This window comes from Micropterus salmoides, unplaced genomic scaffold (assembly GCF_014851395.1).
Source record: "Micropterus salmoides isolate LMB-PRFRI ecotype aquatic unplaced genomic scaffold, ASM1485139v1 Ms_hic_scaffold_2000, whole genome shotgun sequence".
NCBI lineage: Eukaryota > Metazoa > Chordata > Actinopteri > Centrarchiformes > Centrarchidae > Micropterus > Micropterus salmoides.
This window is the reverse complement of record NW_024041153.1, coordinates 570-11,502: the sequence shown is the minus strand read 5'-3', so window position 1 is coordinate 11,502 and position 10,933 is coordinate 570. Positions and strand designations below refer to the sequence as shown.

Genomic DNA, 10,933 nt, shown 5'->3' with positions numbered 1-10,933 from the left:
TCATCTATTAATAGTTGTTGCCATTTATTATTATTTAATAATTTTAACTTTTCCAGACGTGTCATTCAGTTCAAATCTTGTATTCGGTTTGTAATGTCATGTACATTACAGTGTTGCTATGAGCCATAGCAGCAAAAAAGCAAGGAGGTTTCTTTGTCTGTTTTAAGAGTTTTCAGAAGTTGTCATGGAGTTTAAATAATTCCTCTTCATTCTGTTTGAAAATGAAATATTTATGTACAGCAGTAGGTAACCAGTTACATCAAGTGTTGAGTTTCTGTGCTTTAGCTCAGCATGTGTTTATCAGATGACATGTTTACTTGTAATTCATTTTATGAGGAAATGAGTTAGTGATGGAAGTACTCTTCTTCCCTTTTCTACTTTTTTTAAGTTATTGACATTGTTACAGCTCATTATGCACAGTCCTTTACTTAGATAGATTGTTAAGGTCAGGTTATGTGAGGCAAACATTTGCACAGGTCAGCAGTATTGTAGTTAAAATATAACAGAGTACTTCACACGTAACATCCACTGACTGTTTCCAAGAAATTTAGCTGACATCATCAATAGTAAATTTTGAAGTTAGGGATTTCCCTAAAGCTAGATAGTCAAGTGACATTATCCTACACAATGACTCATTTGAAATAATGTTAAAATCAAAAGGCTAATTAATGCAGGTGTACAACTACATTGATAAACCAACTTGCTTTTGAACTTCATTGTGTGTGTATGTGATCAAACAATATAGTTTCACTCCAGTGGGAGGCAGCAAAGCACCATTGCAGTATCAGTTACTGCTCTAGGTGGATTATGTGGACTGGGAGCACTCCCCTCCCTTCAGCCTGTGTGCAGGGACACATTGGTGGCGTGTGACTGTGCTGATCTTCTGCCTCAGTGCTGGGATATAAGAGGCTTTGAGAGACGGTCTTATGAACTAGCATTTATATTTCTCTCTGACTCTCCATCCTTACGGCATTCTGTATCTCCAAGTCTGTCTTTTTTTTTAATCAACACTCTTGGATGTCACCAGACCTGTTGATTATCCTAAGTGGGAATGGAGGTAGGAGGCTAAATAGATTATACTTACAATTTGATTTATTTTTGTATATTTAGAGTTTTGTGTTTGTGATGAATATTTACTGCCAATTATCATCTATTAACAGGTGTTGCCAGTTAATAATATTTAATTTTATTAACTTTTCCAGAGGTGTTATTCAGTTAAAATCTTCATGTACATTACAGTGTTGCTATGAGCCATATAGCAGCAAAAAAGCAATGAAGTTTTAAGAGTTTTCAGAAGTTGTCATGGAGTTTAAATAATTCCTCTTCATTCTTTTTGAAAATGAAATACTTATGTACAGTAGGGAGACATCAACTGTTGAGCTGCTGTGCTTTTGCTCGGGATGTGTTTATCAGCTAACATGTTTACTTGTAATACATTTAATGAGGACATGAGTCAGTGATGGAACTACTCTTCATCCCTTTTCTACTTCTTTTGTTAGTGACATTGTTACAGCTCATTATGCACAGTCCTTCTCTTACATTACATTTACATTTACTCATTTGGCACACGATTTTATCCAGACTTACATTTTAGGAACAACATACAAGCATCAACAGAGCATCAAATACAGCATGAGATCTACAACTGACAATACAACAATACTACAATAAGAATACTACTACAATACTAGTAAGAGCAGCAATAAATACTAGTAAAAGATAATAGCACATATCACATCAATGTGCTAAATACCTAGGGAAAGAAGTAAGAATTAACAAAAAAGTGCAATCAATACAAGATAATTGTAAGGGGATGGAAGAAGCAGAGCACAGGAAGTGCATGTTAGAGGTGTTGTAAGAGAAAGTGTTACTTAGGTCAGGTTATGTGAGGCAAGCATTTGCACAGCCAGCCAGCAGTAGTGTAGTTAAAATATAACAGAGTACTTCACACTCATTCTTTCTCACATACACACACTTGTGTATGAGCAACACATTGTCTCATCCTTAGGTAAGGATTTTCTGTTGTGCTGTTGAGGAGAGGTTACTGTAGGTAAATGATCCAGCGTCTGCATCAGCATCTCCATACTGTAAGCAGATGTCAGCAGAATAATGAACTGTTTTAAATTTTAAGTAGACAAATTGTAAATGACTCTCAAGCTATATCAATTTTACATCACGCTTTATTCTGCAATGATGAGTCAATATGCATTTATAAAGTGGTCTTCAGTTATTATTGTATGTGTTTTCAAGTGGGTATGTGGATGTTATGTCTCAAATTGTGCTATTTAGTCAAAATATTTTGCTAGATCTGCGCAGTTTGTGTTAATGAAAGCTGTGATCTGTATTTCTGCTTACTGGAGCAGAGAGTGCTTCTAATGGTTCATTACCTCTGTGTGTTATTTGAGGTTGTGTGCAACTACTGATAATAATTTCCTTGTAGATTGATATCACAGGATGCCTCAGCTCCTCTGTTGTGGAACGCACAGGATTTAATAACCGTGTCCCTGACATCCACATGGGGCCCAAAAGTCATCCATTCAGATTTATGTGTCATTCATTCATGCAACTATTAAATTAATTATTAATACAGACTGGTTCATATTCACTTTCTCTTTGCTTTCTGTAGGACATGAAGGAGACAACCATGTGCGAATAAGCAAAGAAGAGCACCTGAAGAGCCTTAACAAATATTCATCACTGTGGATACATGGAGTATGCAATACAAGCCAAGAATAGATAACTTCAGACACAAGCCTGACAGAGCCTTGACCACAACAAATAAATTTTGATCTTTAGCTGATTCACATTTCCTTTTTCTACGCTGTGGTTGTGAACCTATAACTCTATCCCCAGATCAAAGACCTCCCACATCGACCCTCCTTCACAGTGCCCCTCAGAGGGGAGATGCCAGTCTTGCTTAATGCTGACGCCTCCTTTAGCTCCAAGCAGGAGCTCCTGGACTTGCAGGATTGCCCTCTTGGTGGAGGTCCCTCTCTGGACACCCCCAGCCCCGTGGACTCCCAGACAGGCAGCCCAATAGGCTCAGGCCCAGGAAGTCCTGGGAGCCCTGGCGCTGATGGCCCTATTCTGTCCCACATTTTCACTGGGGCTTCCACACTACCAGGGCAGCTATGTGGGGTGGAAACCAGACCACATGCAGAGACTCCCATGAAGTTAAAACTGATTTCCGCCGACTCGGGTCAGTTATGTGGCTGGGGGGCTCTGACCCCCAAAGCTATCCAAGTTTTCAACACCCCTCGTTGGGTCCTGTTCTTCCTTTGCGTGGCCTCTTTCCTCCAGGGGATGATAATCAACGGCTTCATTAACACAGTGGTCACCTCCATTGAGAGGCGTTTCGACCTGCGCAGCTACCAGGCTGGCCTTATCGCCAGCTCCTACGACATCGCTGCCTGCGTCTGCCTGGCTTTTGTCAGCTACTTCGGCGGGACAGGACACAAGCCTCGCTGGCTGGGATGGGGGGTGCTGATCATGGCCCTTGGTTCTCTGGTGTTTGCCATGCCTCACTTTACCACACCCCCCTACCAGGTCAGTCTGCCTGAGCGAACAGGAATGTGCTCTGCCAACCGTACCAGCCCGTGCCAGGACAAGGAGGGTGGAGGATTGTCCAGCTATCGTTTTGTGTTCATGCTGGGCCAGTTTCTACATGGTGTGGGTGCTACGCCTCTCTACACATTAGGAGTCACATACCTCGATGAGAACGTCAAATCCAACTATGCCCCAGTTTATATTGGTGAGTCATATCAGTAATTAATTTAGTGCAACATGTTTTAGGGATTTTTCTTTTGTTTATTTTGAAGTCAAACAGTCACATTACCTCACTTCTTACCATTATTAGCACACTGCTGAGACACTAAAAATGGTTTAGGTCATGAAGTAAAAAGGCTAAAGGCCAGAGTTGTGTGGACATAAAGAGGAGAGCAAGTATCTGTTCCATCTCAACTCATATTAGCAGCAGGGCTAGACGTGGAAGCACAGATTTTTCTGTCTCTTAATGTTAATTACTTTGATTGTGCTTTGATTGCATAGAATAAGCTACCCACTTAGACTTGACCCATAAGTATAAATCACACTTAATGACAATACATGTGTAAATATCAGGCCTTGGAAAATTTCCCATCTGCATCTTTTTGCTGTAATTGCATTTTTTTTTGCAGATACAGACTTAAATATGTCGGCTGTTTGCATGAATGTGAACGTAGATTTTTGTCTGAACATCAGCATACAAATGCCCACACCTCTGTCATGTCTGTAAGTTGACACATTGAATGCAATCTAACTGTTAACAATACTGGTTGTCTTACCAGCTGTCTCCAATTTGCATGACACTATTTCCCTCTTCCCTCATATTTTAATTGTTTCTTTATATGTTGTGAATTAGTTGAATGTGTGCAACTGCTGTAATTCTTTCTCTCTAGCATCAAAATAGTCCTCCTAATGACACTCTGTAAAAACTTCAGTTAGCAGCGAACATCAAGGAGAAATCACAGAATTGTTGTTGCCTCTATCACTGGGAATGAAAGAGCTAATTGAGTGGAAATAACCAAATGTGCCTTGCACTCACTCACACATACACAGGCGTACAGTCGGCGAAGCTGTTATTCTGACCATCTCAGACTCCTTTCCCCACCTATTATTCATATCATATTCATTCAGTATTCACTCCTGACATCTATAGTACCCTAAATTGGGTCTTGTCCCCATTGCCCATTTCAAATAACAGCAGAGCACAGCATAACCTGCTTAAAGGAATGCTCTCATCAAAACACACAAACTTCAAGCTCCATTTTTCTTATGAAACATTAACTTTGTGGACACAGACCACAGTAAAGAACAATGGGGCCTTTTTAACGTGTAGGACAGGAAGCGGTAAGTAGGAAACAGGAAGTTGACAATCACTGTACTGACACACCCATGGCCTGGCTCAGTGTCTGTGGTCTCTCTCTCCCCAGGGATCTTCTACACAGCGGCCATTGTGGGTCCTGCAGCAGGCTACCTGCTGGGAGGATACTTCCTCAAGATTTACACCGAGATCCACCTGACGTGAGTCTGCTTTGGATGTCAGAATAGACTAGAGTATAATAGAGTACAACAGACTAGAAATTTCACACCACAGTGTTGGGGTTTTCAACATATGGTCAGGTTTGGTTATTAGCTGAATATCAAATATATTCTAGAAATGTTAATAGTATGTATTAATATTCAAAATTATTAATTATAATGAATAAATATGGGACACCATCCTGGAATCAGGGATCAATTACCAAATATGAGCCAAATATCAAAAGAGGGTTTGTCCACCTATAGATGGCAAACAGAGAAGGGTGAGTACGTACACTGGCCATGGTAACCAACTCTTACTGCAACATTATAATCACAGGCAACGACTTCTTAAAATTTTAGGATTTATTCAACTCAATCATAGATCAATGATCAACAACTATTCTAAGCAAAATTAAATAAAGCCAATAAAACAAATCATACAAAAATGTACAACAAACTAGCAAGCGTGTGTGAGTGAGAGACAAAGGCGGGGGAGAGACTAAGACAGGGATGTATACATATACATATGTGGTGTATGTGTATACAATATACCACAACCTATCCTACAGCCACCAGCAGTGAACGTTCATTCAGCAGCGTTTGCTGGTTTTAGATTAGATAGAATGTGCAATTGTATCTGTTTTCAGACAACAGAAGCCAACACCAAAAATCCTAATTACTTTTGCAAACACTCAGCTACAACTTTATCAATGAGGTCGGCTACGTGTATGATAAAATTTCAGTGGGCAAGTGCGTGCGTGTGATTGGATGAGGTAGTACCCATAGAGTCCAGTAGAGGGCGGAGCCTGTGTGAACTTGCATTCAGCAACCATGTTTGCAACCATGGCTTGATAAAAATACTGATATGTTTTCACACAGTAATTAGGAACAAAGCAGTTGCGGCCCAGCGGTGGTACCGGACACAAACAATGTGCATAGCAATAAAACAAGACACGGCGGTCTTTAAAAATCCCTTGGAGTTTCTTAACAGAAATTCACCACATGAAGCTTGTATCAGTAAATTACAATAACAAACTTATAGAACTATCTGCCCAGACATACTAAAGCCTCTTTTGGTAGCTAGTAGATGCGTCCTTTTCCAGAGAAGTTCTCTCTGCTCGGTTCTGCCGGTAGTTTCAACGGCACAGCTGATTCTTCGGCAGCAGCAACAGGAATCAGTGAAGTCGACGTAAGTTGAGAAGGTAGAACACGGAGGTGATCTTCTCAGTTAAGCACGGAGTTTATCCGTCTATTTCTGCAGGCATGAAATGTTATCTTGTGTATAACGTTTTCCTTAGGGATCCAAAATTGTGCTGGTAACACAAAGAAAATAATAGAGGTAAAAAAAGAAGAAAACAGAGTAGCTCGTCCAGCGAGTAAAGTCTGTATTCAGGAACAAAGATAGTTCAGCGCTGAGAAAGTTGTGTCTCCTATCACAGCTTGCACAGTTGTGGAAAAGACAAGGCTGTGCTCAGGTCTACTTAGACCAAGGCGACCTGCAAGATTACAAGCGCAGCCAATAGTGGCTTTGCTTTTAGGTCTGACTCACTATTTTCGTACTAATTTACAGGGCTTTGTTTGAAATAACTCCAATTCAGGCTTTTGGGAATTCAACAGGCTGGGGTCAGGCTTGTTGGATGTCACAAGGCCCATTCTTCATTCTTCTACCAGACTGTGAGGCCGCACAACAGGATGTAGTGGGCCATCATTTAAAGGTCACAACCAGTAAATTTCAAGTCACTTATACGATGTGTGTTTGTGTGTGTTGTCACAGCACAGAGTTGACTCCAGAGAACCCTCTGTGGGTCGGGGCTTGGTGGATCGGCTTCCTGGCAGGAGGAGCAGCAGCTCTAATAGCATTCCCCATCCTGGGCTACCCACGACAGCTCCCGGGTACCGCTCCTGTCCACTGTTCACATACACACAGTCTCTCTCTTGCATGAAGTAAAGAAGCTAAAGATCACATTTTAATTTTAAATAGAGGTAGAAATTGGAATGAGAATGGAACTCACAGTCTCACTTAACTCCTCCTCTACCTTCTTTCCTGCAGGCTCTCAGGAGTATGTGGCCATGCGGGTGTCTGAGGCCCACCAGCTTAAGGACGGAAGCCATAACACAGCCTCAGACCCTCAGTTTGGCAAATCGGTCAAAGACATGCCAAGGTAATGAACTGAATAAGTGCATGATTGGATATCAGCATCTAGTGATCTGGTCAGAGACCTGGATTCTTCCTGGATAGTTTTAACAGAAACTTGTGTGTGTGTCACCTGTTTTAAGGTAAAAAGCTTATCTTAGTTTATGGCCGTTTAATGAATATTGCAAACATTTCTCAGGTTCTATGATCAACACGTTGGTGATCCATTTGATGTGTGCTTAGAGCTTCAGTTTTTGACTTGGTGATAGCTGATAGAGGTGCAGACTGATTACTTAGGAAAGAAAATGCATCAAGTTGTTATGCTTGTAATAAGAAAAAAGAGTGCAGAGTCCTTTTTTATGATCCTCTGTAGCGGATGAGTATCTACTAATTGACATAGTTTCATATGAGTGAAGCCTTGCCTGTATACACTGCAGTTTTTTAGTAATATAAGACACCTGACAGCGTCTGGTATATTATGACAATAACAGCAGGAAGTTCTCAAACACAGTTACAGTTAATTTCTCCAACTTTGTGTAGTACACGTTAGCATTGTCACTGCTAGTAGCTACCATTTGTCACTGGAATTCCCTGTTATTATGCCAGAGCCAACAGATGCCTATCAATATGAGACGTGCAGCAAAGAAGGAAATGCGAGGATGAGTGCCTAATACAAATGTTCCTTTTAAAAAGTAACAGCTGGTGAGTAACCCCTTAGTAGTAAATGGGTTCCAGCAAGTTGCTCCATTTCTAAATACTAAAAATGTCGATAGATAAACTTGCTTGACATTGTGGCGATGTGTTTTATGTCTCCTTGCTCGACTGTTTGTAAACTGGAAACCTGTCTATTATGAATGAATTAAGTATGCAGACAGGCAACAATTGCTCTTTTCTGAAAACTTACTAAAGCATTCCTTCCATCAACAGATGCAAATATGATGGAAATAAATTCCCAGACAAGCTCTGTTTGGGCAGGCATGTTCTGACTGCAGGGCTTTACAGATAAGAAGCAGCCCTGGGTCCTTTCAGTCCACAGCTTTGTTTACTTTGACCTCAGCAACCAGTGTGATGTCATCTCTGTAGCACTGGGGATTACAGCGACAGAGTAAGGTGGTAATCATGGCATATGATGTAACATGACAGAATATCTTTGGGTCTCATACAGCATTTATCTGTATTAGGAATGTCTCCAGACTGTCGAGATTAGAGCGGGCTGGTTTAATTAAAAAGGAAGCTAAAGTTTATTCAGTTAGTTGCACACACTGTCCCCCTTAATTAATTTTTTCTCTCTCCAGGTCTGTGCTGCTCCTCTTAAAGAATCCCACCTTCCTGTTCCTGTGCTTGGCTGGGGCAACTGAGGCCACCCTCATCGCCGGCATGTCCACGTTTGGTCCAAAGTTCTTGGAGTCTCAGTTCAGTCTCAGTGCATCAGAGGCTGCCACATGGTTTGGTGAGTGACTAATAAAACCCAAATGGTTGATAAAATATATATCCTGTATAGCCCTTTATTTCTCATCCTTGGTTTTAACTGTAAACTGCCATGACATATCTCAGCTATTCTGAACTGTTCCTTCTATACATCTATCCAACACCTTATTTCCATTGACCTTGTACTTATTCCAGCAACAAAGAAGCCCTTCTTTGTGAAAGGTTATCATTTAACTCCACTAGTAGTAGGAATATGTTGGGGAGTATGGGTTGATATCTTTATTCCCAGAATGCTTTTCAGCAATTTCTGGCAAATAAACAGTTGTTGTATTCAGCTGTGTGTTTTTGGTCAAATAAAAACTAGTGATAGCGGGATCAAAATAGCCACTTGTGTCTTATGCAGTCAATTATGTGTAGATTCACTGAATTTACTGAATGTCATTCTAAATGGCAGCATCTAACAAAATATACATTTTTAATAATTCTGAGAGATGAACATTTAATTAGACTTACAGACATGTTTTGCAAGTAAACAATTAATTTGTCACTCACTGGATAACCTTGGCAATGTTTCATGAGAGACAGTATCTTATGTGCAATGTGGAGATTTTGCCACCGGGTGCGGAGCTGCAGGAAAGCTAATGAAGTGTCCAGAATGAAAGAGGTCATTAAATTTATTATAAATGAACCTTAGATTGCAAGTGGAGATTTTGACCTGATGTTGGTGCTTGAAGAAAGGTCAGGGTTTACAAAAGACATAAGGTCATAAATATTCACAGCAAATTCCATTAAAATCTGGCCACTTCAAGACTTCCTATCTCTATTTGTTTTAACGTGCAATTTTCTTTTAGGGCTTTAAAATGGAACTGCAGCAGAACTGCACAAATATTCGTCTCTCCCTTTGCAGGGTACATGGTGGTACCAGCAGGAGGTGGTGGCACCTTCCTGGGCGGCTACATCGTGAAGAGACTGAACCTGCGCTGTCGAGGTATCATCCGTTTCTGCATGATGTGTGCGATGGTCAGTCTGCTCGCCATCTTCATCTTTCTCATTCACTGCCCCAACGTGCCCATGGCTGGTGTCACAGCACCATACCAGTCTGGTCTGATGGAGAAACAGCAAATGGACCAGTACAAACACCTGTATAACAAGCCCAGCAAGCTGCGCCTTAGAAACAGGTGAGCAGTCTTTATTTTAGCACCTGATTTGGCTTTAGTCTTTTGACAAAATGTGTATTAGTTTTAGTCACGTGTTGTTAATTTAACTGTTGTTGGTTTTAGCTTTAGTCTCATTTTCCCTATGAATACTGTTCATTGTCAGGGTTTAGCTTGAGACGAGCAGAAAATATGCAATATTATTTTATCTAATTGCTGGGGAAGATTTAAGTATTTGACCACCAACATTTTCAGCAGCATATAAAGACAAAAGAAATCTAACTGAAGCTTTAATGTAACCCACAGCTTTATAAGAGCTTTATAATGTTATATTAGTTTTAGCATCAACATTAGCTTACCCTTTTACTAATGTCAGTGTGCAGGCCTGCATGTTTTAGCAGTTTGTCACAGCTGTTTTGTTACCACTTCTTGTCTAATTTTCACTGGGATTGTAGATAATTTAGTCCATTTTAGGCAGTTTGTGCAGCGTAATCATACAGACTTAGGAAAACATTTATTATGTATGAGAAATCACGAGCAAGCAAATTCATGCCGACTAATAACTACTCTGCCCTCTCTACCCTTTGTATTCTGTGTCTGTGTCTGTTTCCCTTTCCTCTGGTCTCCCTTCATCTGTCCCTGTCATTTATGTCCCTCCTTTCCCTCATGTCTGCAGCTCTTCTTTAGAGAAGGACCTGACAGTGGGCTGTAATGAAGGCTGTAATTGTGTCAGAGAGCTCTACAACCTGTGTGTGGGGCAGACGGTGTGATGTATTACTCCCCATGCCATGCTGGCTGCAGCTCCATTAACCACACCGACCACACCACAGGCAAACAGGTACAGGCCTTGCATTTTACTCTGACTAGATAGATTAGACTTGATTTCAAGACATGTTGTTAACTTCCCAGCAGTAGTGCATTCGAATGAAATCAATGCATTTAGTCATTTACATTAATAGTGTTAGTAGAAACTGCTACCTTTTGGGCAGAAGCACGCGTTGCATCACAGGCTTAGTAAGCCAACCATTTCAAACGAATCAATTGTTCTTTCCAAATGATAAATGGACATATTACAGCAAAGACACAACAACCTCGCTCCATCTGCAACAAGGAAGTTAAAAGGACCATGCCTTCTGTGATGCCCACGATAACTTTA

General features: G+C 40.7%; 1 pseudogene; it reads left to right on the top strand.

Annotated features, from left to right (window-relative positions):
- The first annotated feature begins 622 nt into the window (after positions 1-622).
- LOC119915228 lies at positions 623-10,615 on the top strand (annotated as a pseudogene).
- Positions 10,616-10,933: the final 318 nt, after the last annotated feature.